The sequence below is a fragment of the Sapajus apella genome, unplaced genomic scaffold (assembly GCF_009761245.1).
Source record: "Sapajus apella isolate SASKATOON/1434 unplaced genomic scaffold, GSC_monkey_1.0 scaffold94, whole genome shotgun sequence".
In the NCBI taxonomy this organism is placed as follows: domain Eukaryota; kingdom Metazoa; phylum Chordata; class Mammalia; order Primates; family Cebidae; genus Sapajus; species Sapajus apella.
In genome coordinates, this window is record NW_022437034.1 from 2,645,394 (window position 1) to 2,671,668 (window position 26,275).

At 45.5% G+C, this 26,275-nt stretch overlaps 1 protein-coding gene across 6 annotated transcripts in view; it reads left to right on the plus strand.

Annotated features, from left to right (window-relative positions):
* The first annotated feature begins 656 nt into the window (after nucleotides 1-656).
* The window catches only part of CDH23 (cadherin related 23), a 418,948-nt gene continuing 393,329 nt past the window's right edge, over nucleotides 657-26,275 (plus strand). For all 6 annotated transcript variants that reach the window (XR_004262173.1, XM_032256272.1, XM_032256266.1 and 3 more), the window contains exon 1: nucleotides 657-1,047. The gene's annotated coding sequence lies outside the window, so the exon portion shown is untranslated. The remainder of the gene's footprint in view (nucleotides 1,048-26,275) is intronic.

Here is a 26,275-nt window from a genome sequence, read left to right on the forward strand (position 1 = left end):
CTTGAGCTCAAGTAAGGGAGGAGGCCCAGGAGGGAGCATATGAGTGGGGTGGGCAAAGGCAGCTGTTTGGAGAAAAGCGTCGGCCAAGCGGCCCGAAGGACTAGAGGGACCGCTCAGCGACTCTGGGAGCAGAGAGGGGGCGCTTAAAGCCAACAGATAGCGCGGGCTCACCTAGGCCGAGCGCCCGCTCGCCGGCCCGGGCTTCCCGGGAGCGTTACCTCGCTCCGCCTGAGGTGCACGGCGGACGCGAGGCTGGGCGGGCCCCCATCCCCTGTGCGCCCCTCTGCGGGACGGCGGGCGGCCCTGCGGGGCAAGGCTCTGTCTCGCACCTGGGGCCGCTTCCGCGGGCTTCCTCCCTGTCCCTTTGGGGGATTCGTGGAGTTGCCACAGCAGCCGGTGCCATGACATCGGCAGAGGGCAGCTTCGCCGGCACTGAAATATTCATGCCCTGAGCGCCCGGCGGGGCTCGGCGCCAATCCCGGGGGTCCGGGAGGACCGGGGCGGGGGCTGGGGGGTCCTGGCGGCCCGAGGGGTGGGGGAACGCCGAGTGCCGGCAGGCGGGCGGGCGGGGCGCGGCGGGAGGCGAGGGAGGGAGAGGCGGGAGGCGGGGTCTGGGCGGCGGGGGCCGAGCTGGGCGGGGGAAGCGAGGGAAAGTTGATCGCAGACTTGAGCGTCGGCGGCAGCTCGGAAGAGAGGGACGCGGGCTGCGGGCGCGGTGCTCCGCCAGAGGACAAGTCCGACGGCGGCCGGACGCTGAGCCAGGCGGGTCGGGGCAGCCCGGCCCGGGCATGGAGCGCGGGGTGGCTGAGCCTTGGGACGTTTGGGGCGCGCCTCGTCCGAGCCCCCGGCGCGCCTGAAGTTGCGAGCGGCGAGCAGCGAGCGGGCGGCCCGAGGGGACCCGGGAGCAGCCGGCACGCCGCGCATGAGCCTTCGCACCGGCGGCGAGACGCGGCGGTGGCCAGGGCCCGAGCAGGCGGCCCGCGGGGGCCTATCCGGCAGAGAGCAGAGCCCGAGGCGCGGCGCGGCGTCGCTGCACACACGCACACGGTACCCGGAGCCGCGCACCGCCCCTTCCCTCCTCGCTTCCCTCGCCTTCCCCTCACCGTTCGCCCGCCGCGCGGCGGGAAAGTTGGCGGTGACCGCAGCTGCCGAACCACTTGTTCCCAGCGCGGCCATCGCCCGCGGCGGGCGCTCGGGGCCTCCTTCGGTCTCGGGCCCCTGGCCCCAGCCCCGCGTCCCGCTCCGAGTTCCCAGCCCGACGCGCGGCAACTTTGATTGCCCCGGAACTCGAATTCCGTTCGCGTTAGCCTTGGGAGGACAGGCACCCCATCCCCCATCCCCGGTCCTGGGACAGCCAACATTCGGGGGCTTTGCTCTCGGCTCTTGGTAGAGGGTCCAGGTCTGGGGTGGGGAGAATTTAGGAAGTGGAGGGCGTTGGGGTCCAATCCCATCCTCTCTTGAGCTCTGGGTCCCCATTTGGACAGTGGGGATGGGGTGTGGCCCACCCCTACCGGGCTGGGCAGCGGCACTGAAGGGAACTAAAGGCACGTAGATCTCTCCTCCCCTTATCACGTCCCTGTGCCCGCGGGAGACCCCAGGGGACTTATGCATCCTCCCAAATTCGGTCCAGCTGTGGGAAGACGCGCCCCTCGCGGAGCCGGGAGCCTTATGCGGCTCGCGCTTCGCCTTCTGGCCCCGGAGTTGGCCCGTTACGAGGCGTGCTGGCTGCCCTTAGGGGCTTGCACCAGGGAGCACTGCCCCTCGTCTCCACCGTAGGTCAGCCCGGGACTTGGGCAGAGCCCGCGTGTTCCAAGGAGGTGGCGGCGCCAGCCGGCGGGCAGTTTGCCTGGCTTTCCCCGAGCGGGCACCTAGAGAGGCTGCCTGCGTGCTGTCAGCAGAGATCCGGTGCCAGCCGCCGCCCCACTGTGACCCCAGCCCCAGCCCTAGTGCTGTCAGCGGTCCACTGCGAGGAAATTAGCCTTTCCTCAGTAGTCAAACGTCCCCATCCTCCCTAGTAATTCAGAAAGCAGAGCCTTCTTTTTTTCTGCATCCTTTGCCCTCTCAGACCAGAGCTGGCAATGACCTCGCCTTCCAGCCCCTTGGCAAGTGCCGCCACCCTAATTTGGATTTTGAAATAAGCTAGAGAGACACATTTGGAGAGTGTGTGTGTGTGTGTGTGTGTGTGTGTGTGTGTGTGTGTGTGTGTTGAGGGGGAGTCAGACCCTCACACAGGGAAGAATTAGGCTGTGGGGCGGGGCGCGCTTGCAGAAACTAGTTGGGGCCAGGTGTGTGGTGTTGATGAGTCAGCCCATGGTGGGGAGAGCTGGCTTGGAGTTAGTGCTTGGTTCTTGGTTCGTGTTGCAGGGGTAGGTGCACTACGGTCAGCACCTACAGGGATGGGGGCATTAGATGTCACTCTGCCAAGGAGAAGCTAGGAAGGGATCCCTTGGCTGGGGGAACAGCAATGCTTGGCTCTGGCTGCTAGGGCTGGGAGGGCAGGAAGGCCGAACGTCTCATGATAGAGGGTGGGTGTACCCTGTGAGCTGGGAAGGTGGCACACAGAAGCGACTGGTGTGAACCAGGAAGCTCTGCGGGCATTGCTGGAGGACAGCAGTGAGGGGTAGGAGGCCCTGAGCTAGCATCCTGGCCTTATCTGTGCTGGGCCCCCATATACTTCTCTGTCTTGGCCATCCTCACCTCCAGACATCTGGGCTCCTCATGTCTGCTTACCACAGGGCTTGATTTAAGGGGTGTGATGTCAGATAGTCCTGGTTGCCTCCTGAACAGCTCTCCCACCCAATAAGCTACCTTACCTGCAGTTTCACCATTTGAGCTTCATTTATTTGAGCCAAATATGTTAAAGGGAACCTTCCTGAAGTGCTCATTTAAAATGCACATTCTTCTGGGAGGGGAAGGTCTAGTGGAACCTCACTCCTCTGAGTGTGGGCTGTGGGCATGCAACATCGGCATCACCTGGGAACTTGTTAGAAATGCAGACTCTTGGGCCCCACCCCAGACCTTCTCAATCAGAATCTGTTATTTCATGAGATCCTTGGGTGACTCATACACTCAGTAAAGCTTGAGCTCTGGTCCACAGTGCCTTCTCTAAGATGCATTGCATAGTTCCTTGGTGCAGGGTGTTGTATAGGGCAGTGGAGAAGAACACAGATGAGAATGAGATGGAAACTTCTTTCTCTGGCTAGTTTTGCTAGGTTTGGATTAATAGTCCACCACTGGCCCCTTCGAGTTGTACCACACTAATGCCACAGAAGTGTCTGTTTTAGGGTCTTTTTTTTTTTTTTTTTGAGATGGAGTTTTGCTCTTGTTGCCCAGGCTGGAGTACAGTGGCACGACCTTGGCTCATTGTAACCTCTGCCTCCCAGGTTCATGCCATCTCCTGCCTCAGCTTCCAGAGCAGCTGGGATTATAGGTGCCCACCACCACACCCAGTTAATTTGTTTGTATTTTTAGTAGAGATGAGGTTTCCTCATGTTGGCCAGGCTGGTCTTGAACTCCTGACCTCAAGATCCACCCACCTAGGCCTCCCAAAGTGCTGGGATTACAGTGATGAGTCACCATGCCCAGCCTGTTTTAGGGTCTGTTAAACAGATTAGAATAACTAATAATTCAGCTTTGTGTGCAATCAAAACTGAACATGGAACCGGGTGCAGTGGTGAACCCCTGTATTCCCAGCCACTTGGGAGGCTGAGACAACAGGACTGCTTGAGCCCAGGAGTTCGACACTGTAGTGTGCTAGGATCGTGTCTGTGAATATAGCCACTGTACTCCATGCTGGACCATATAATGAGACCCTGTCTCAAAAAAAAAAAAAAAAAAAACCCAACAAAAATTTCTGTACATGGGCCAATAGGAGGTAAGTGGAGGGGTGCAGGGCTTGCAGAAGCTGGATGTACACACTCTGCCTCTAGGACGCCTGAGAGGTATTATCAATGGGCCGATCCACCTGGGAGGGGCAGATGAAGTGGAGAGTAAGTTGCTTGATTCCTTCTGCTTGCGGGACAGCATCTGCCCAGTCTCAGGCCACTGCATTCCAGCCTGGGCGACAGAGTGAGACTCCTTCTCAAAATGAATAAATAAAAATATAACAAGTTTAATATGTCTCACTGCTTTCTTGAACCCCCAGGTTTTTTTTTTTTTTTTTTTGAGTCGGAGTTTTGCTTTTTTTCCCCGGGCTGGGGGGCAATGGCGCGATCTCGGCTCACCGCAACCTCCGCCTCCTGGGTTCAGGCAATTCTCCTGCCTCAACCTCCTGAGTAGCTGGGATTACAGGCACGTGCCACCATGCCCAGCTAATGTTTTGTATTTTTAGTAGAGACAGGGTTTCACCACGTTGACCAGGATGGTCTCGATCTCTTGACCTCGTGATCCACCCGCCTCGGCCTCCCAAACTGCTGGGATTACAGGCGTGAGCCACCGCGCCCGGCCACCCCCAGGTTTTAATGTGTAAAAATGATGGTAAAAACTCACCTAATTGCTTTTGAACTCATTTTCAAATTCAGTTTTAGTTGTTTTTTAAACATTTTATTTTGAGCCTTGATTTGGGTTCCTCTTGGCACTGGGCAGTCTTGTTTGTCCATTAATAGATGAGCAACGTTGTTTACAAGTCGGACTGTACCGGATAGGTTATTTCAGGGTGGGAGTACTTTGCCTTTGATAGAGAAGTGAGGATCAGATTGGGTTCTACCGAATTCCAGCGTGTGTGATATGGGTGATGCTGATGCTGCTCAGGAGTCCTCAGGTAGGATGGCAGGTGTGGGTGGGCTGCCTCTCCAGCCTGTGCTTCCCTCACTCACGGTCCTTCCTTGGTGCTTCTTACTATTCTGCGTTGCTCTGGCCTCTCTGTAGCCGCTGAGCTCTTGCAGGGCACAGGCTGCTGCTTTTTCCTCCACTCTAGTGGAGTAGTTGGTACTCAGTAACTATTCACTGACCGAATGGGTTATTGCTGGGTGATTATTGCTGGGTGATGGCTCTCCTACCTTCTCCAGCCCTATCGTTAGTGATCATTAACACGACAGCCGTTTTCTGTGCCTATATCCAGTTTTAAGTATTTGTGGTGGTTACTTTCAAGATGGGTGGCAAAAGCCCATCTTGCTGTACTCTGGACTCTAGCCATCTGCCCTTGGACATTTGTTTGCCTAGGATGCAGACAAAAGAGTTAAGCAGGGCCAAATGTAAGACAATAGGGAGTGGTGGGGACTCAGGAGAACTGAAAAGTATAGGCCCTGTAGAGAAGGGGGCAACTGTAGGGAAAACCCATCTATATGATAGAAGTCAGAATAATGGTTACTCCAGGGGCATAATGACTGGGGCACTGGGGTGCTTCTGGCGTGCTGGACATTTCTCCGACTTGATCTGAATGTCTGCAGCAGTGATGAATGATCATTTTTGCAATTCAGAAAACATTAGAACATTTACAGGCCCTATTTATTTGGATTCAACATGAAAATGGTTTTATTGAATCCCATAGGGCAGAAAATGCATGTTCTTACCAAGCTTTTTGATGAGAAAGGTGTCAGCCAGAAAACTGGCATATTTAAGACGTAGCCACATGGAGACAGCTTTCTAGTCTTTGAGTGTGAAAGTTGATCAGGATCTGTCATGGGGAGGGGGGTGGGCCGCTGCTGCTGCCCACAGCTCCATATATTTGAGCCTTAGGATTTGTGGTCTTGGGGCCTGTGTCACCTCGATAATAAATGTTGGCATCTCTTGGTGTATTGGTGAGGGGAATGGGAATATCAGACAGCCCTTCTCAGCCTCAGGGGCTGCAGGCTGTGTTGCTGAGAGTGACACAGCAGGCTCAGTTTTAGCATTCATGTTTTTTACATATTCTAAAACCCCAGGCAAGTGTTGGTTATTATTATGATCATAATGCATTCCCTTCGTGATTTTCATAAGGCAGTTTGGAGGCTGACAGACTTGGTATTGAGCACCATTTCTTCCATTAGCGCTCCGAAGCCTTGAGTCTGGCATGTAACCTGGCTCAGTCCTTATTTTTCTCATCTGTAAAGTGGGAATAATTTTCAGTTGCCTTGTAGGCTCGCTATGAGCATTAATAAGAGGGCAACTACAGACAATGCCTTTTGTATAGTACCTGGTACGTAGTATACACGCAAAATGTAGTAGCTTCTGTTATATCCCTTTGACTTACTTATATGTTAGGCATATTATATTCTAGTAAAGAGGTGAAACCTCTTCTTATTTTCTGAGCTTGACAATTGATACATTCATAAATTGAATTCTTCCTGAATATGTGTGCATGTGTGTTGGGAGGGGGTGTTGCAGTTTTTCATTTGTAATTACTTACTGATAACATTTAAAACCCCAGCAGTCATATAAACATCTAGACTTCTGGCATAGAACTGGCAAGACTGTCCACCTTCCCAATCAACAGTTGTTGGTTGAAACTGGGTTGGAGCTATCCCTTTTATTTGTTTTGTTTTAAAAATTATTTAATGGGCCAGGCACAGTCTGGCTCATGCCTGAAATCCCAGCACTTTGGGAGGCCGAGGCAGGAGTTCATCTGAGGTCAGGAGTTCGAGACCAGCCTGACCAACATGGTGAAATCCCATCCCTACTAAAAATGTAAAAGAGCTAGCTGGGATGGTGGTGCATGTCTGTAGTCCCAGTTTCTTGGGAGGCTGAGGCAGGAGAATTGTTTGAACCCAGGAGATGGAGGTTGCAGTGAGCCGAGATTGTGCCACCAGGCTCCAGCCTGGGCGACAGACCAAGACCCTGTCTCAAAAAATAGTAATAATAATAATGATGGAAGAATACATATATAAACTAAGGTCAACAGATCTTAAGTGGAAGTGGTGAATTTTCACTTACCTATACACCTGTGTAACTGCCTTACTGCCACGAAGATACAAAACATCTCCAGCGCCTTGACAGCCTCTCTTATGCCCCCTCCCAGGCCATGTTATCCCACTCCAGAAGTAATTACTCTTCTGCCTTCACTCTGACCTCTGTTACCCGTGTGAGTTTTGCCTGCAGGCCATCTTTTAGATTTATATGAGCTTGCAGTTCTCCACAGTCCTACCCATTCCCTATCGCCTCACTTTGGACCCCACTTTATTCATTTCCACTACCCCCTTGCTCCTGTAGCCATTTGAGTTTGTGACCTGTACTCAAGGCCTAGAAGTGTTCTCAGAGACCAGGTAGTCTTACCGTTTTACATGTGGGAAACTGCAGCCTGGAGTCAGAGAGTAAGCTTGTTCAAGGACCCCAGATGAAGCTGGGCCTAAATGCTGGCCAGTCCAGGGCAGAGTCCTGCTCCTCCCGCTCCAGCACAAAGAGCATTGAGGAAGGCGGGCATGCCTTTGTCTCCCAGACCCCAGCAGCCCCAGGCCTGGCCCTGCAATCAGCCACCAAGAGCCTGCCTGCTGATCAGTTGAAGAGGGTGAGAGATTTTTTTCTGGGCTGTGTCTTCCTGGAGATGCATCTTCCTTGAGGCAGGCTGTTAGTGACATTGCCTTCCTCTTTAAAGGCCATGCTCCATTTGGAGAGGACCTGAGATGCCATTTGTGACAAGGGCTATGCACACCACCTTGATTGTGTCTGTTTCTGAAAGAAGGCTGTAATTTGGGAGCCAGTGTGAAAGCAAGAGAGGGAGGGAAGTAGAGGAGAGAGCAAGAGAGAGAGAATGGGAGGGCAGAAAGGGAAAACGAAAGGGGCAGCTGCGACCCTGTCTGGGTATCCGTTTGTATCACCAGTTCTGTCCCTAAGGAATGCTGCCTTTCCCTGGCTTTGGGTTACTGTGGGCTCAGTCCCTCTGAGGGGTGCCCTGTAGCTCTGCCCACTTTTCTTCTGTTCTTTACCTACAGAGACAGGAGCTTAGCCATCCTTCCCCAGCTTATAAGTGACTTTATTCTCCTCCAGCCCCCCATGTTGCTTCTCCTGCTCAGAACTGCCCCTGGCCAAAGAGGAGGCTGATCTTGCCCTTCTTTCCTGGAGCCAGGTTAGCTGATGTCATCTCCAGGGAACCAGTAGTGAAGAAACTCTAGGCCAGGCCTTTCTCAGACACTCTGGGGGGTGCCAAAGGTTTGTCTTAGAGGGTGAGGCATGGGTGGACTTTTTTTTTTTTTTTGAGACAGTGTCTTGCTGTGTCGCCCAGGCTGGAGTGAGTACTGTGGTCCCATCTCAGTTCACTGCAACCTCCACCTCCCAGGTTCAAGCGATTCTCCTGCCTCAGCCTCCTGAGTAGCAGGGACTACAAGTGCATGCCACCATGCCTAGCTAATTTTTATATTTTTAGTAGAGATGAGGTTTCACCAGGTGGGCCAGGCTGGCCTCAAACTCCTAACCTCAGGTGATCCGCCCGCCTTGGCCTCCCAAAGTGCTGGGATTACAGGTGTGAGCCACAGCGTCCAGCCACGGATGGACTTTCACTAGAAAACCAGCACACAACTGGGTGGTGGGGTGGGGAAGCCTTCTAGACCCATCTGTCTGTGCTTTAGGATCCCACATCTACTGTTGGGGAGGCCCTTTATTTAGCTATTCCTCAGCCAATACTGAGCATTACCTATGTCCCAGCCCCTGTCCAGCTGCTGGGGCTTCATGCTGAGACTCCACAGCTGCACTGCCCAGCAGAAAAATAATGCAAGCCACATGTGTAGTTTTAAATTTTCTAGTATCCACTTTAAAAAAGTTAAAAGAAGCAGGGTTTTTTTTTTTTGAGGCAAGGTCTTCCTCTATTGGCCAGGCTGGAGTGCAGTGGTGAGATCATAGCTCAATGCAGCCTTGACCTCCTGGGCTCAAGTGATCTTCCCACCTGAGTCTCCCAAGTAGCTGGGACTACAGGCGTGTGCCACCACACCTGGCTAATTTTTTAAATATTTTCTAGAGATGGAGTCTTACTATGTTGCCCAGGCTGGTCTCAAGCTCCTGGGCTGAAGTGATCTACTTTGACCTCTCAAAGTGGTGGCGGTGTTACAGGTGTGAGCCACTGTGCCTGGATGTGAAATGATGTTTTCAAGACTGATTTTACTTACCCCCGTATATCCAAGTTGTTAGCATTTCAGCATGTAATCAATATAACAAATAATTAATATTTGATGTTCTTTTTCATAGGACGTTTTCAGAAACCAGTGTGCATTTTGCCTTTATAGCACATCTCAATTAGGACTCCGTGTCCTTGTTTTCTAGTGGGAGTCCATCCATGCATCCCCCTCTCAGCACATCTCAAATGCTCAGTGTGGTGGCTACCGTATCGCACTGGGGGAGATAGTAAGTATACATGTGAGGTGATGACAGTGCCACAGAGAAATCTGATGGGGTAATTTATGTGCTACAGGAAGAAGATGGAGTGGTCAGGGGAGGCCTCTTGGAGGATGGGAAGAGGTGGTGTGTCCCCTGGAGCGGAGCCCTGGAGGGGCTGGGGGAGGGAAATGGTAAGGAATGGGGCTATGCATGCACAGGCAGCCTCCCCAGCACCCCCACACTCCACAGGACACCTGTGGAGTGGATAACAGTATTTTATCCACTGTGATGGATAACAGTATTTTAGAAAAGTTTATCTCTGCCAGGGGCAGTGGCTCCCGCTTATAATCTCAGCACTTTGGGAAGCTGAGGTGGGTGGCTCATGAGGTCAGGCGTTTGAGACCAGCCTGACCAGCCTGGCCAAATGGGGTTTAGTAAAACCCTGTCTCTGCTAAAATACAAAAAAATAAATAAATAAATTAGCCAGTCATGGTGGCACGTGCCTGTAGTCCCAGCTACTCGGGGGTTGAGGCAGGAGAATTCTTGAAGCCCGGAGGTGGAGGTTGCAGTGAGCTGAGATCATGCCACTGCACCCCAGCCTGGCAGCAGAGCAAGACTCCGTCTCAAAAAAAAAAAAGAAAAGTTTATCTCTGGGGTGTGTGTGTGCGCCCGTGCCTGCCCATCTCTGTGCTCTTTCTGTGAGAAGGATAAGTATTGAATTCATCTTTCTGTTGCTTTTCGCTCTTGGGAGCTTTCCAGGCAGGGGGTGACACACCCTGGAAAGCTAAGGAAGTTGTAGCAGTGTGTAGTGTTTGGCGCTTCCCTCTGGGGAAGAGGGTCTGGCCTGTCCACAGCAGAAGAGGCTTGGATGCCAGAGTACCTTGGGCACTTAGCAGATCTGGGGCAATCTTTGGGCACAGAAGCTCTGGGGCCAGGTAAATGCAAACTTTCTATGCTGTCCGAACATTCCCTGTGATTGACCCTGGGCCAAAGGTGTCAGGGTCCCCCCAGGAGGCATTCAGGTACCTTTAGGGTCCAGGCAGCTGGGAGGACACTGTGGCAAACTGCACATGCTCAGTAGTCCCATAAAGGGGGCTACTGCTACTATTTTGTCTGTATTGCCAAGCAGGAGTACAGAATAGCTTTTAGGCTGGATGGACTCTTTGATTTTTCAAAAGAATCCAAACATGATGATTTTTTTTAAGAAGCAAAAAATCTTTCTATTTCAGATGTTAGCAATGAATTCAATATTTGAAAACACAGCGAGGCCATTCATTCATTTAGGAAATGATCATTGAGCCCTTATTGTGTGCCAGGTGCTGTTCTAGGCCCTTGAGGCCCCTCAGCGGCCCCCAACCTTGTAAAGTGTCTATGGTAGGGAAAAACCTTCAGCAAGCTGCATGTGGCCCATAGTGGCCAGTTTATGACCACGGATGTAGAGATTATCAGAGCTGACAGTAGTAATGAGAAACATTGGCTAAGCACTTACTGTGTGCCAGGCCCTGAGCTTAGCACTTCACCTAAAATGCCTCACTTAGTCTTCACAACAACCCTATGAGTTAAGGGCAGCCGTTACTCATATTTTACAGGTGAGAAATATGAGGCACAGAGAGGTTAAGCAATTTGCTCAAAGTCACATAGCTTGCAGGCAGTGGGGCAGATTTTTGCACCAAGGCAGTCTGACTCGTTGATCATTACTTCGTACTGCACTTACAGAAGGCCAGAGCCAAACTCTTTGCTATACAGTTGGAAACTGAACTCAAGAAAGGACAAACATCCCACCTGGGATCCACAGAGAGGCAATTGACAGAGCTGGGACTAGGGTTTGGTTTAACCCCTTTCAATAGCCCTGCCAGGTGTGTTTATTATAGCCTAAACTTCCCCTATAATTGATCCTGGGCCGAGGCTGAATGTTCAGGTGACTCCAGGATTTGGGCAGGGGACGCAAGAGAGTGAGGCTGGCTGGTATTTAAATATCCATGGGATTGAAAAGGTGGATGGTTATCTACCCCGAGCAGGTTGCTCCCATCTGGGGAGGCCATGTATATGTAGGGTCTCCTCACTTGCCTGGACCCCAGCTCTTCCCACCTGCAAACTTAGGGGTTTGTATGCAATGGTGCCTATAATTTAACCCCAGTCGTACACCTTTCCCTGCCATTGGCCAGGCTGACTCAGGAGCTCCTGGGTATTTCTGGCTATGCATATTAGTCATAAGGTGACCTCAGCCTGGGCTTTCTGGGTCTTGACCCAAGTAACCTCATCAGAGAAGCTTGGTCCTGTAGTTTTATCATGTTGCCATATGCGTGGTAATCATCAGACAGTGAAATAGGTGTGAATGATGAAGCGTGTGAAGACTTTAGTGGTGGTCCTTACATTGACCCAAGTGCTTTAATTCTCTGAGCCACAGCTTTCTCATCTGTAAAATAGAGGGAAAACCCCTTCTGACCAATCCACTTGATTCAGTGAATAGGGGGCTCTCATGAAATACATAAAAGTGCTTGGCAAAACAAGTTGTGATAACATAAAAATTGTGCTACGTAAATATGTATGTGTCATTGTAATTAATTTTTACTAAGTGTTAATGACTCCAGCTATGTGGGATTTGTGTGATATATTCAGTTGGACATTTAAATAACATGACAATCCCAAAACCCAAGGAGCAATGTCTTTGCAATGGCTTGATGTGACTCTTTATGCTCACTCTTAACAATTTGAAATCCATCTTTTTTGGGAAGCTGTACAAGTCAATGGACATTTAATAAGCACCTACTCTTTGCGGGATACTAGGAAGGGCACACCGAGATACAGAAATAGACAAAGCATGGCCCTTGTCTCCCATGAGCTCTCACACTTATTCAGAGTGCCGTATTCGGGACAGTCAATTCAGGATGTGTCTGTGTGAGGAGAGGGAGGGAGGGAGGGAGACAGAGAGAGAGAGAGAGAGAATGAATGAATGTTGTATCTCATTAGGGCCATGCCAAGGTTTTCCTTCTCTGATCTTCCTCACAGATCCCTAATTCTCCCCCTCACCTGAAGTGCTGGTTACCATGGGATGGCTATATCCTAGGAGGGGCTGGGAAGGGCATGGGGTGCAGAACGTGGGGGTGGCTATGGGCTAGGCCCTGCCGGATGGCTGACCTGCCAAGCTGTGGCTGCTGCCTGCCTGAGGGCCGTTGGAAACTGGAGCTCAGGCTGGAAGAAGGGAGCCCATGAATAATACAGCGGGAGGGAGGCTGTTAACTAGGTGACCTCATTGCACCTGTGTGTTTCACAGCTTCCTTAGGAGCTGCTGCGGAGGGCCTGGGTGTCAGGGGCCAGGGCAGAGGCAAATGGGAAAAGCCAGGTGGGGACATAGTTTCTCTGTTTTTCCTTCCTACCCTCCTTTCAACCGCCTGGCTTAGAAGTACATGGTACTAACTGCTGCTTCTCCCTTCTGGTGTTGACACAGATGACTTTGGCCATGTGTGCCCACGTGTGTGTGTGTGTTTACATATGTGTGTGTGCATGCATCAGCTGCTGTAAGGGTGGGCCTTCTCTTGCACCCTGCCCCGTGGCCTGATCATAAGGTCTATTTGCTGAACTGGGTATCAGGCTTGCCCATAGCCTCTGGCACAGATGTGTGGTGTCACTTTTAAGTGTCTGGCTGCTGTGGACTAAGAGGGCTCCTGGGCAGGACTTTTTGTCTCCTGAGGCTTTGGCTTCTGACAAAGGGCCCTGTTTGATGTAAGGGGTGGGGGATCCCTGGTGTTCCCTTCTTATGTGTGGGGTCTGTTATATTAAATGTTTGTCACTGAAGTTCTAGCTAATCTCATCCAGACCTGACACAAAGGGGCTACTGAACCCCAGTACCTCTCAGGTAGGCAAAGAAAGTCTCTGAGCAGAGGTGAGGGCCTCTTCCAAGGGCAGTGAGCTTAAACTCATTGTTTAAGAGCAAAGGGAACTGAGAGGAAACTGCATCAGGAGGGGTTAAAGGCAGACCCAAGGAGGAACTGGTTACATGGTATGTTGAGTAAGGGATAGAGGATGGTGAGGCGCTAGAATTCATTCCCAGAGTAGACTGGCTTTACCTTCCCCATGGCTGTTTCCTGACTGCTGGCCTGGGGGTGGGATGGATGAAATGATTTGGGAGTGGGAAGCACAGGGCTCCTGGACAGTGCTTGGGACAGGAAAAGGTACTGTTGGTGTCTACATCCTCCTTTGTCCTGAGTGCTGTCAGCAGGGTCCTGACCCCAGAGGAGCTCCAAGAGCTTCTTCTCTAGGACTGGAAAGGGACTTCTCTCCCCAAACCCATGCTGCAGCCTCAGCCTGCTTCCCCAGACTTAAAAGCCCAGTCCCACGGGCTGGGGCATGCCTGCTGCCCTGAAGTCTTAGAACCAGGCTTTCAAGAGGGAGCACACCTCATCATTGTCCACAAACACTCTGGTTTGCCTGGAAGAGATGGAAAGCATCTCTTCCTTTGTTCCTGGTCTGGGTGGGTCTGGCCAGGGCTCTGGGCACCAGGCCTTACCTCTGGGCCCATCCCCTAAATGAGAGGAGGTGTTTCTGGCTCTGGAGCCAGACCACTGAGGTTCAAATCCTAGCTCTTTCACTTATGAACTGTGTGGACTCCTGGCAATTTAATCATTACTCATCTGTGTCTTCTTTCTCTTCTGCAAAATGGGAATAACAGTATCTGATTCAAAGGATTATTGGGAGGATTAAATGAGTGATTGCATGTAAAATGCTTAGAAAAAGTACTTGCCACATAATAAATGTTCAACAAATGTTGCTGTTGTTTATTATTATGCTACTGTTATTTTCAGCTTCTGCATTCTGGGAGCTCACAGTCTTGCAGGCTGCCTGAGGATGCCAAGCGTAACCATCATACCTATGAGAAAGGCTGTAGGTTGAGGGGTGCAGTCCTGGAAGACTTCCAAGACAGGGTGGTTCCTTGACCTGAGGCTGTGGCTTTATGCCCACCAGCACTGTTCTTCCCATGGCAAGAAGGCAGGAAGAGAGGCAGGGCAGAATAACTGTTGGTAGCACTGATGTTGGTACCAAGCCAACAGGGACTTTTTAAGGAAACTTTTAAAATTGAAGTATAACACATGCAGAAAAGCATACACATATCTTTAGCCTGAGTTGTCACAAAGGGACCATGCTCATGTAACTGCCACCCAAACTAAGGAAAAAGCGATGACCATAGCCATTACCCATCATCCTCCAAAGTTAACTCCTATCCTGGCTTCTAATACAATAGATTCATTTTGCCTATTTTGAACTTTATGCAAGTTGAGTAATGCAGTGGGTTCTCTTTGTGATGTTTTCTTCTACTTGTTTGTGAGAGTCATCCTGTTGTGTATAGTTCATGTGTTTATTTTCATCGCTGCATAGTATTCCATGTTGTGAATATACCACAATGCATCCATTCTACTGTTGGACAGTTGGTTTCCTTTTATTTTTGGCTGTTACAAAAGAGGCTGTTAAGAACATTTATGTAAGTGTCCTATGGTGTACATAAAGGTACATATAGGTATATGCTATTCTACAGGTATTGACCAACACAAGCTTTAGAGCTTAATTACTATAGCTTTACAGATGCAGTCTTGATACCCCCAATGTAAATCCTTTAGTTTTGTTCTTCTTTAAGACTTTGTTTATTTTTGGCTTTCTGCATTTCCATATACATTTTATAACTGGCTTCTGAAATTCCATAAAAACCCTGCTATTATTTTTATTGAGACTGCATCAAAAATATGTAGGTCAGTTTGAGGAGAATTGACATCTTTAGAATATTGAGTTTTCCAATCCATGAACAAGATATACTCCTCCATTTATCTAAGTTTTAATACATTGTATTCAAGAATGCTTTTTAGTTTTCTGTGTAGCAATCTCACACTTTTAAAACTGGATTTCCTTCTGTGTGTTTTATGTTTCTTGATACTATTGTAAGCAATACTTAATTTTTTCATTTCTAATTATTAACTTGTCATATAGAAGTATAACTGATTTTTTCATTGGTTATACAACCATTGTTAAATTTACTTATTGATTCTTATAGTTTATTGAATTTTTTGATTTTTTTAAAACATGATTATGTTTTCTGTAAATAATAGCAGTTTTATATCTTCTTTTACAATACTTATAACTTTTTTCTTGCTTTATTGCAATGGCAAGGACTTCCAGCATAGTATTGAATGGAAGTGGTGATAATAAGCATACTTATTTTTCTTTTGGTATTGAGGAGAAAGCTTTCAATATTTTATCATTAAATGTGATGTTTGCTGTAGGTTTTTAAAAAAACAGATGTCATTTTTCAAATTAGGAAAATTTTCTTCTAAGTTTTTTTTTTCAAAATTGTGGTAAAATGTACATAATATAAAATTTACCTTTTAAATCCTTTTTCAGTGTACCATTCCGTGGCATTAGTATATGCACAGTGTTGTCCAACTGTCACCACTATGCATTTCCAAAACTTGTGCATCATCTGAAATAGAAACACTGTGCCCATTTAACAGTAACTCCCCATTCCTTCTCCCATTGACCCCTGTAACCTTGATCCTAATTTATTTCTCTATGAATTTGCCTATTCTGGGTATCTTGTTTGAGTGGAATCATACAATATTCATCCTTTTATGTCTGGCTTCTTTCACTTAGCATAATGTTTTCAAGATTCATTCATGTTCTAGTAGGTATAGGAATTTAATACCTTTTAAAGGCTGAATAATATTCCATGTATGTATACGCCATGTTTTATTTCCATTCATCTGTTAATGAACATTTGAATTGCTGCCACCTTCTGGTTCTTGTGAATAATGATGCTATGAATGTTGGTGTACAAATACTTGTTCGAGTCTCTGCTGTCAGTTCTTTTGAGTTGTGTACCTACGTGTGGAGTTCCTGGATAATATGGTAATTCTATGTTTAATTTTTTTGAGAACGGCCATACTGTTTTCCATAGTAGCTGCACCATTTTATATTCCCACCAGCAATGTACAAGGCTTACAATTTCTCCACTTCCTTACCAACACTTGTTATTTTATTTTAGTTTTTAGAGATGGCTGTCTTGATATGTTGCCAGGCTGGAGTGCAGTGGCTACACTAAACTGCAGTGCACAGTTCTAAACTACACTTCACAGTGGAGCACTACAGTTTAGAACTCCTGAGCTCAAGAGCTTGTCATACTTCAGCCTCCCAAGTAGCTGGGCTTACAGAAGTGCACCACTGCACCCAGCTAATTTTTCGTTTTTGATAATAATCATTCTAATGGGTGTGAAGTGGTATCTCACTGTGGTTTTGATTTGCATTTCCCTAATGGCTAGTGATGTTGAGCATCTTTTCATGTGCTTATTGACCATTTGTGTATCTTCTATGGCAAAATATTTTGTTTTTTGCCTGTTTTTGAATTGGGTTGTTTGTCATGTTTTTGTTGAGTTGTGGTAGTTCTTTTTATATTCTGGATATTAATCCTTTATCAGATGTATGATTTACAGATATTTTCACCATTCTCTGGGTTGCTTTTTCACTCTGTAGATAATGTCCTTTGGTGCACAAACGTTTTTAATTTTGACGAAGTACAGATATCTTCTTGTTGTTGACTGTGCTTTTGGTGTCATATCCAAGAAGTCATTGCTGAATCCAATATCGTGCAGGTTTCCCCTGTGTTTTCATCTAAGGAATTTATAGTTGTGGTTCTTATGTTTAGGTCTTTTATCTATTTTTAGTTTATTTTTGTATATGGTGTCAGATTAGAGTCCAACTGATTACTTTGCATGTGGATAGACAGTTTTCTCAGCGTCATTTGTTGAAAAAACTGTCCTTTCCCCATTGAATGATCTTAGCACCCTTGTCAAAAATCGATCGTGACTGGGTGCGGTGGCTCATGCCACTGCACTTTGGGAGCCAAGGTGGGCAGATCTTGAGGTCAGGAGTTCGAGGCCAGCCTGGCCAACATAGTGAAACCCTGTCTTTACTAAAAATACAAAAAATTAGCCGGACATACTGGCATGTGCCTGTAATCTCAGCTACTCGGGAGGATGAGGCAGGAGAATTTCTTGAACCCAGGAGGTGGAGGTTGCAATGAGCCAGGATCGTGCCATTGCACATCAGTCCGTGTGACAGTGTGAGACTGTCTTAAAAAAAAAAAAAATCAATTGCTTATTTATGTGACAGTTTATTTCTAGGCTCTCAGTTCTGTTCCATCGGTCTGTATGTCTGTCTTTATGTAAGTTCTGCACTTTTTGATCACTGTAGCTCTGTAGTAAGTTTTGAAATAGAAAGTGTGAGTACTCCAACTTTGTTCTTTTTGTTGTTTTTTCAAGATTGTTTTGAGTATTGGGGGTCCTTTGAGATGCCATGTAAAATCTTAGAGTGGGTTTTTCTATTTCTGTGAAAAATGCCATTGAGCTTTTGATAAGAATTGCATTGTCTGTAGGTTGCATTGGGCAGTATTGTGTCTGAAAAATAGTAGTATCTTAACAATATTAAATATGGTATCTTAATACTAAGTTTTCCAATTTATGAACATGGCATGTCTTTTCACTTATTTATGTCTTCTTTAGTTTCTTTTCCTTAAAATTGTTTTTTTAGAAATAGTGTCTCACTATGTTGCTCAAGCTGGACTCAAACTCCTGGGTTCAAGTTGATCCTCTTGCTTCAGCCTCCCAAGTAGCGGGAACTACAGGCATGTGCCACCATGCCTAGCCTTAGCAATATTTTGTTGTTTTCCATGTACTAGTTATTTGCCTGCTTGGTTAAATTTATTTCTAAATATTTTCTTCTTTTTGATGCTCTTGTAAATGGAACTGTTTTCCTTATTTCCTTTTCTGATTGTTCATTATTGGCATATAGAAATACGACTGATTTTTATGTGTTGATTTTTTGTACCACAATTTTGCTGAGTTTATTAGCTCCTGGATGTGTGTGTGTGTGAGAGAGTGTGTGTGTGTGAGAGACAGTGTATGTGTGTGTGTGTGTGTGTGTGTGGAATTGTTAGAGTTTTTTGCATGTACGATCATGTCATCTGCAAACAGAAATAATTTTACTTCTTCCTTTTCAATTTGCATACGTTTTCTTTCTCTTATCTAATTGCTCTGGCTAGAACTTCTAGTACTATGTTGAATGGAAATGGCAATAGCAGGCATCCTTGTTTTGTTCCTGATCTGAGGAGAAAAGCATTCGGTCTTTTGCCATTGTGTATGATACTAGCTGTGGGCTTTTCCATTTATGGCCACTTTTGTTCCTTTTTGTTAAGAATTTTTTATGTGCATAGAATTTTATCAAATGTATGTTTGTAGCTATTGAAATGATCATATAATTTTCCTACTTTCTTCTGCTACTGTGGTAAATTACATTGGTTGATTTTCAAAAGTTAACCAACCTTGCATTCTTGGAATAAATCCAACTTTGTCATGATGTGTTATTCTCATAATCCCTTATCTGTTATTGCAATAGCTACAACAGCTTTTGTTTGACTGTATTTTGGAAGTGAATTGCTAATGTTCTGTGTAAGATTGTTTTCATCTGTATTCATGTGATTTTTCTTTCTTGTAGAATTATTGTCAGATTATAGTATCAAGTTCTGCTGACCTCGTAATACAAATTGGGAACTGTTTCTTCTTTTTCTGTTTGTTTTCTGGAGGAGTGTGGATACAATTTGTGTTATTTTTATCCTTAAAAGTTTAGAACAATTCAATAGAAAAGCCATGTGAGGTTAGATTTTTTAGTGGGAAGGTTATAAAGTACAGTTTCAATTTTTTAATAAATATAGGATCATTTATATTCCTATGTTTCTGTATGTCAGTCTTAGTACATTACATTTTTTAGAACTATCCGTTTTATGTGTCATTCCAAATGAATTGACATAAAATTATTTATAAAATCTCCTTAATTGTCCTCATACATATTTATACTCTCTATAGAATCTACAGTGATAATCTACAGTGATATCTTTTCATGGATGAAATTGGTAGTATGTACCTTCTCTTTCATTTTTATTTTCTTTGTTTTTACTGTTAGTATTTTTTAGACAGGGTCTCACTCTGGTGCCCAGGCTGGAGTACAGTACCGTGATCACGGCTTAATGCAACCCATACCTCTTGGGCTCAAGCAATCCGCCTGCCCCAGCCTCAAGGATGCACTATCACACCTGGCTAATTTTTAAATTATTTGTAGAGATGGGTTGCCCAGGCTATTCTTCAACTCCTGGGCTCAAATAATCCTCCTGCCTCTACCTCCTAAAGTGCTGTGACAGGCTTGAGCCACTGCACCCTGCCATCTATCTCATCTTCTTTGTCATCTTGTTGATCACTGGATTAATCAATTGTATTGATCTTTTCAAAGAATCAAGTTTTTAGTTTTACTGATTTTTGTGTATTAAATTTTGTGTTCTATGTCATTAATTTTTCTTTAGAATTTCTATTTTCTTCAGTTTTAATTTACTTCTTAAGATACTTTTTGAGATACATACATAGATCATTGTTTTATAGATTTTCTTCTTTTCTAAAGTCTGAATTTAAGGCTGTAAATTTTCTTCTAAGCACAGCTATTAGTATGTCACAAATTTTGATGTCATATTTTTATTATTGTGAGGTTCAAAGTGTTTTCTAATTTCTGTTATAGTTTACCCTTTGATTTATGGGTTTTTAAACACCATTGCTTTATTTCCCTACATTTGGGGATTTCATACTTTTTAATAGTTGGTTTTTAAACTTAATTTTGTTATGATCAAAGAATATACTTTTACTGATCCCAGTTCTTTTTTTTTTTTTTTTTTTTTTTTGAGAAGGAGTCTCACTCTGTCGCCAGACTGGAGTGCAGTGGCGCAACCTTGGCTCACTGTAACCTCCGCCTCCTGGGTTCAAGCGATTCCCCTGCCTCAGCCTCCCGAGGAGCTGGGACTACAGGCATGCGCCACCATGCCTGGCTAAATTTTTTGTATTTTAGTAGAGACGGGGTTTCACCATGTTGGCCAGAATGGTCTCGATCTCTTGACCTCATGATCTACCCGCCTCGGCCTCCCAAAGTGCTGGGATTACAGGTGTGAGCCACTGCGCCTGGCCCTGATTCCAGTTCTTTGAAATGCTTTGAGCGTTACTTTATGGTCCAGCATGGGAACTTTTTATAACTATTTTTCATTGCCCTGCAAGTGTAGTGTTTATTCTGTTATTGTATACCGTGTTCAGTTTTACCAATGAGGTTAAATATGTACATCGTATCATTCAGATATTGGTGTCCTCACTGATTTGTTTTCCACCTTTTCTATGGTTATTGAGAAAGTTGTGTTGAGGTCTCCCATTATGATTGTGGGAGGAAAACAGCTGAAGATAAAGGAAGTAGAAAGTACAACAATTCTAAATTTTTACCTACCTGATAACATAGCTTCAAAATACATAAACAAAAATTGGCAAAACTAGAAAGAAAAACAGGGAGTAAAAATTTAGTATTGTTGTACTTTCTACTTTCTTTATCTTCCGCTGCTTTCTTGGTGAATTCACCCTTTGATAATGTTGAAATGCTTGTTTTTGAAATATCTTTAGTAATACTAGAAATATCTAGTAGTTTGTACTACTAGTATCTAGAATCTTTTTCCCTTAAATGTAACTTGTTTGCTGTTGAAGTAGCTGTGCCAGCTTTCTTTTGACAAGATTTTGTGTGGTGTAACATTTTTTATCCCTTGATTTCAGTGCTTACATGCTCTTATATTTAAGGTATATCTTTTGTAAGCAGAATGTAGTTTTAAAATCCAGTATTTTGAGCATTTGTTTTTTGAGTATTTGTTCCATTTATACTTAATGTAATTACTGATATATTTAGGTAATTTCTACCATCTTAATAATAGTTTTTTATTTGCCCACCTGTTTTATTTTCTTTTTTTTTTTTTTTTTACATTCTTTCTTTCTCTTGGATTCCTTGGATATTTTTTGTTATTCAGTTTTTTTCCCCTTCATTAGCTTGTTAATTATACAGTTCTTTACTCTTCCTTGTAGTGGATTTCCTAGAGATTATAGTCTATATCTTTTTTTTTTTTGAGATGGAGTCACACTCTGTTGTTGCCCAAACTTGAATGCAGTGGTGTGATCTTGGCTCACTGCAACCTCCTCCTACCAGGTTTAAGCAATTCTCCTGCCCCAGCCTCCCAGGTAGCTGGGATTACAGGTGCATACCACCTTCCCTGGCTAATTTTTGTATTTTTAATAGAGATGTAGTTTCACCATGTTGGCCAGGCTGTTCTTGAACTCCTGACCTCAAGTGATCCACTTGCCTTGGCCTCCTGAAGTGCTGGGATTGCAGGTGTGAGTCACCGTACCCAGCTGTAGCCTGTATTCTTAAGTTACTGGAGTACAGTATGTTTTTTCTACCATCTCTTAAACAAAGCTAGGACTTTGGAACACTTTAACTCCATTTACTCCCTTTCTACCTTTAGTGTTAGTGGTTTTATAAATCTTAATTGTATGTATATTTTATATCCGTAAGACATTACTGTTGTTTGTCTTTCAGTCAGTATTCATTTGCTTACATATTTACCCTGATATTCTTTATTCTTCGTTGTATTGTACATTTTCCTTTGCAGTAATTTTCTCATTGTCTGTAGATCTCTCCATTTCATGTGGATCTGCTATTGAATTTTTGCAGTTTTTGCTCATCTTTGAATGTATTTATTATACTTTTTCTTTTTCTTTTTTTTTAGAGACAGGGTCTCACTCTGTCACCCAGGCTAGAGTATGCAGTGGTGTGATCATAGCTTACTGCAACCTTGAACTCCTGGGCTCAAGCAATTCTCCCACCCCAGTCTCCCAAATAGGTAGAACTATAAGCATGTGCTACCATGCCTGGCTAACACCTTCAATTTTGAAGGATATTTTTACTGAGTATAGAATTTTCTTGTCACACTAAAGAGGCCATTCCATTCATTGTCCTTCTGGCTCTCATTGTTTCTTTTAAAAAGTCACGTATAAGTTTTATTAGCACTTTTGAATTAATGTGTCTTTTCTCTCTGGCTCCTTTAATTTTTTTTTTTTTTTTTTTTTTTTTTAGAGAGAGTCTCACTCTATTGTCTAGGCTGGAATGCAGTGGTGCAATCTCAGCTCACTGCAACCTCCACTTCCCAGGTTCAAGCAGTTTCCTGCCTCAGCCTCCCAAGTAGCTGGGATTACCGGCACCTGCCACCACGCCCAGCTAATTTTTGTGTTTTTAGTAGAGACAGGGTTTCACCATGTTGGCCAGGCTGATCTCAAACTCCTGATCTCGTGATCCACCTACCTCGGCCTCCCAAAGTGCTGGGATTACAGATGTGAGCCACCATGCCAGGCCTTTTTTGTTGTTGTTGTTTAAATTGAGGTGGAGCCTGGCTCCGTCACCCAGGATAGAGTGCGGTGGCACGATCTCGACTGATTGCCAACCTCTGCTTCCCAGGTTCAAGCGATTCTTGTGCCTCAGCCCAGGTCCCTAGTAGCTGGGACTATAGGCGCACACCACCACACTTGGCTACTTTTTGTATTTTTAGTAGAGACAGGGTTTCGCCATGTTGGCCAAGCTGTTCTTGAACTCCTGACCTCAGGTGATCTGCCTGCCTCCGCCTCCCAAAGTGCTGGGATTACAGGTGTGAGCCACCGTGCGTGGCCTTTCCCTTGGTTTTCTGTAGTTATACTTTTATTTATCCTGCTTTGTATCCTTAGAATTTATCCAATCTGTGGCTTGATATTTCAATCAGCTCCAAAAGATTTTTGGCCAATATATTTTCAAGTATTGTTTCTCACTTATTCTCTCTCTTTCTTCAGGACTTAAATTACACACATATACTAGAAATTTTCACCATGTCCCACCCATATATCTCTTAAGCTGTTTTATCACTTTCCCATCTGTGTTTTTTTTTTTTTTTGTGCTTTTTTTTTTTTTTTTTGAGACAAGTTCTGGCTCTGTCACCCAGGCTGGAGTGCAGTGGCACAATCTCAGCTCACTGCAACCTCTATCTCCCAGGCTCAAGCCATCCTCCCACTTCAGCCCCCCATGTAGCTGAGACTATAGGTGCTCACCATGATGCCTGGCTAATTCTTATATGTTTTATAGAGATGGGGTTTCATCATGTTGCCCAGGATGGTCTTGAACTCATGAGCTCAAGTGATCAGCCTGCCTCAGCCTCCCAAAATGCTAGGATTACAGATGTGAGCCACTGTGCCCAGCTCATTCTAGTTATTTTCTCTTGGTCTATTTTCAGTTCACTCATCTTCTCTTTAACTGTATCTAATTCATTGTTAAACCCATCTGTTAAGATCTTGACTCTAATATTATTGTATTATTCCTTTTGGGGATTTATTTTTATTGATTTGGCAGTTTCTAGTTCCTTGGTGACATCATTCATCTTTTTTCAACTATTGTCTTCAAAATTCATCACTATAATTTTTAAGCCCATATTTGATAATCTAGTATCTGAGTTGCCTATGGGCTTGTTTTTATTGACTGTTATTTTCTTTCTCTTGTTTATGGTATGGTTGGTAATGTTTTAATGAATGTGTCATTTCATATGACAAACTGTAGAGGATCTGAATGAGGCTGTTTCTTTTCGGGGAAGATTCATCATATCATCCAGCAGGCAGCAGAGCAGCCAATCATCTTTAATCTGTTCAGGGCCTGAGCTGACTCAAGGTTCAGTTAGTGTTGATAATGTTTCATCTCCTTCTAGTTCATCCACAGTCCATCAGCAACTCTGTAGGGGTCTGAGTTCATGTCTCTGTGCTTCCCTCCTCTCTGGGATCTAGGATCCTCAAGTCCTTGCTGCCCTATTAGCCCCAAACTCAGTCTTGATCTCCCCAGGCTCACATGAAGGCCAACATTCTGCCTGCTCCTCCACTCTCATTCCGTGCCAAATCTTTGAGTGCAAGAGAGGCTCTCAGAAGGGTGGGCTTACCTCTGGGAGATTCCTTCCTCTCTGGATTGTCACACCGCAGCTTCTGTCTAACCTGATGGTTCTCTGGTACTTTCAAGCAGATTTTTTTTTTTGGACCCAATTTTCTAGTCTCATGGAGATTGGTTGTCTGCCATGGTTATTACATCATAATTGCAAGCAGTACCCAATTGAGATTTAAATCCCGGTTCATTGTTTACTAGCTGAGTAACCTTGGAGTAATGACCTCTTTGGTCTTAGTCTCAATCTTTTTATCTGTGAAATGGATATAGCAATTATTGCATCCTTCTCATCAGATGGCTGTGGAAACTAGCTAATAAACACAGTGTTTGCATGTAGTATGCACTCAACAAAGGAGAGCTACTATAATAATTCATTTTTGTCTTTGTTTTTGTTATTTTACTATCAAGAAAAACCTTTAGGAAGGTGTGAGGGGTTTCATAGCATGACTTTGAGGGGACTGAGTGTTAGTGTTCCTCTGTGTCCCCAACATGGATTCAGCCATCCACTCCTCCGCCTGCCCCCAAAGTTATATGTACACTCTCCCCTCCCTCTGTGGCTCCCTTTCCTTCTCCCTGCAATACCAGAGAGTGCAAGCTTTCTTCTTCTTAGCTGGGCCTGCCCTAGGGCTGCTTGTGCGACAGGAATGGACTGTCTGAAAAATGAGGTGAACTTGGGGGGAATGCAGAGACATCCCTCAGCCCCTGCCCTGCCCCTGCTCCCCGTCTGCACCGGCACATCACTGTGCCCTTTCTAGTGGGGGCTGGTATGACAAAGGCTCTGGAGGCAACACCCAGGCCCTTTAACATGGACGTGCAGAGACATTTCCCCATGGAAAGTCTCTAGCCCAGAGGAGAAGGGCATTGGAGGGCCACTCAGATGTGAAAAACCGCTTGGAGGTTTGGTGGCTTTGAATTCTCCTAATTTCCCCCTAACATTTTTATTAATTTTTGAGCATGCAGAAAGGTAGGAAGGCTTGTCCAGTGAACACCTAGATACTCACTGGGAGTCTACAGAGTACATTTTGTTACATTTCCTTTATTTTTTCTATCTGTTCATTCCCCATCCCTCCATCAGACCATTGTTTTGGATGCCTTTCAAAGTTGTGAACAGCAGCTCACTTTACCTCTAAACGCCTCAGCATGTATACCAGTAAGTGGTGAACTCACCTAATTTAACAATCAAAAGTGGAGACCCAAAACTTAATTCAGGCAGGAGAACAGCTGTTTAGGGGAGAGTGGGCCAAGAAGGGGAGAGATGATGTCACCAGGGCTTTCGCTTGGGGTACCTGGGACCCAGATGGTGAGACTGAGCATCTCTCACCTGCCAGGCTGTAGGGATGGAGTCTGTCCCGGCTTCTGCTGAATACCTTGCACTCAACAGCTATAGCTGGTGCTCAGGAAGAGTTTGTTGAGCCAATGAATGAGTTTTTCAAAAGGGCAGGGGTTGACTGTGTGACTCCGAAGTCCATAAATCCAACAGGGAGGGAAAGTTACTGGAAGGCAGATTGGGGCGCATTAGAAGCAATTTGTCTTTCTTCCTTTCTCTTTTTGAAATACCAAATTATCGTTTATTTTGTTTTTTTTTTTTTAATTTTATTTTTGGGCAGTAATAACATATGTAGAAAATTCAAAAGGCCTAAAGTGGAATCCAGTGAAACCCTTCTCTTGCACCTCTCTCTTCCAGTCACCCAGGCTTCCCACCCAGAAGGTGTCCTTTTCTGGTTTCTCAGTGTCCTCTCCAGTAGTTTCTGTGCACACTTGATGATGATGGTGATGATGATGGTGATGATGGTGATGGTGATGGTGATGATGATGGTGATAGTGATGATGATAGTGATAATGGTGATGATGGTGATGGTGATGATGATGGTGATAGTGATGGGATGATGGTGGTGATGGTGATGATGATAGTGATAATGGTGATAATGGTGATGGTGATGATGATGGTGATACTGATGGGGTGATGGTGGTGATGGTGATGATGATAGTGATAATGGTGATGATGGTGATGGTGATGATGATAGTGATGGTGTGGTGATGGTGATGATGATAGTGATGGTGATGATGGTGATGATGATGACGGTGATAATGGTGATGGTGATGGTGGTGATGGTGATGATGATGGTGATAATGGTGATGGTGATGATGGTGATGGTGGTGATGGTGATGATGG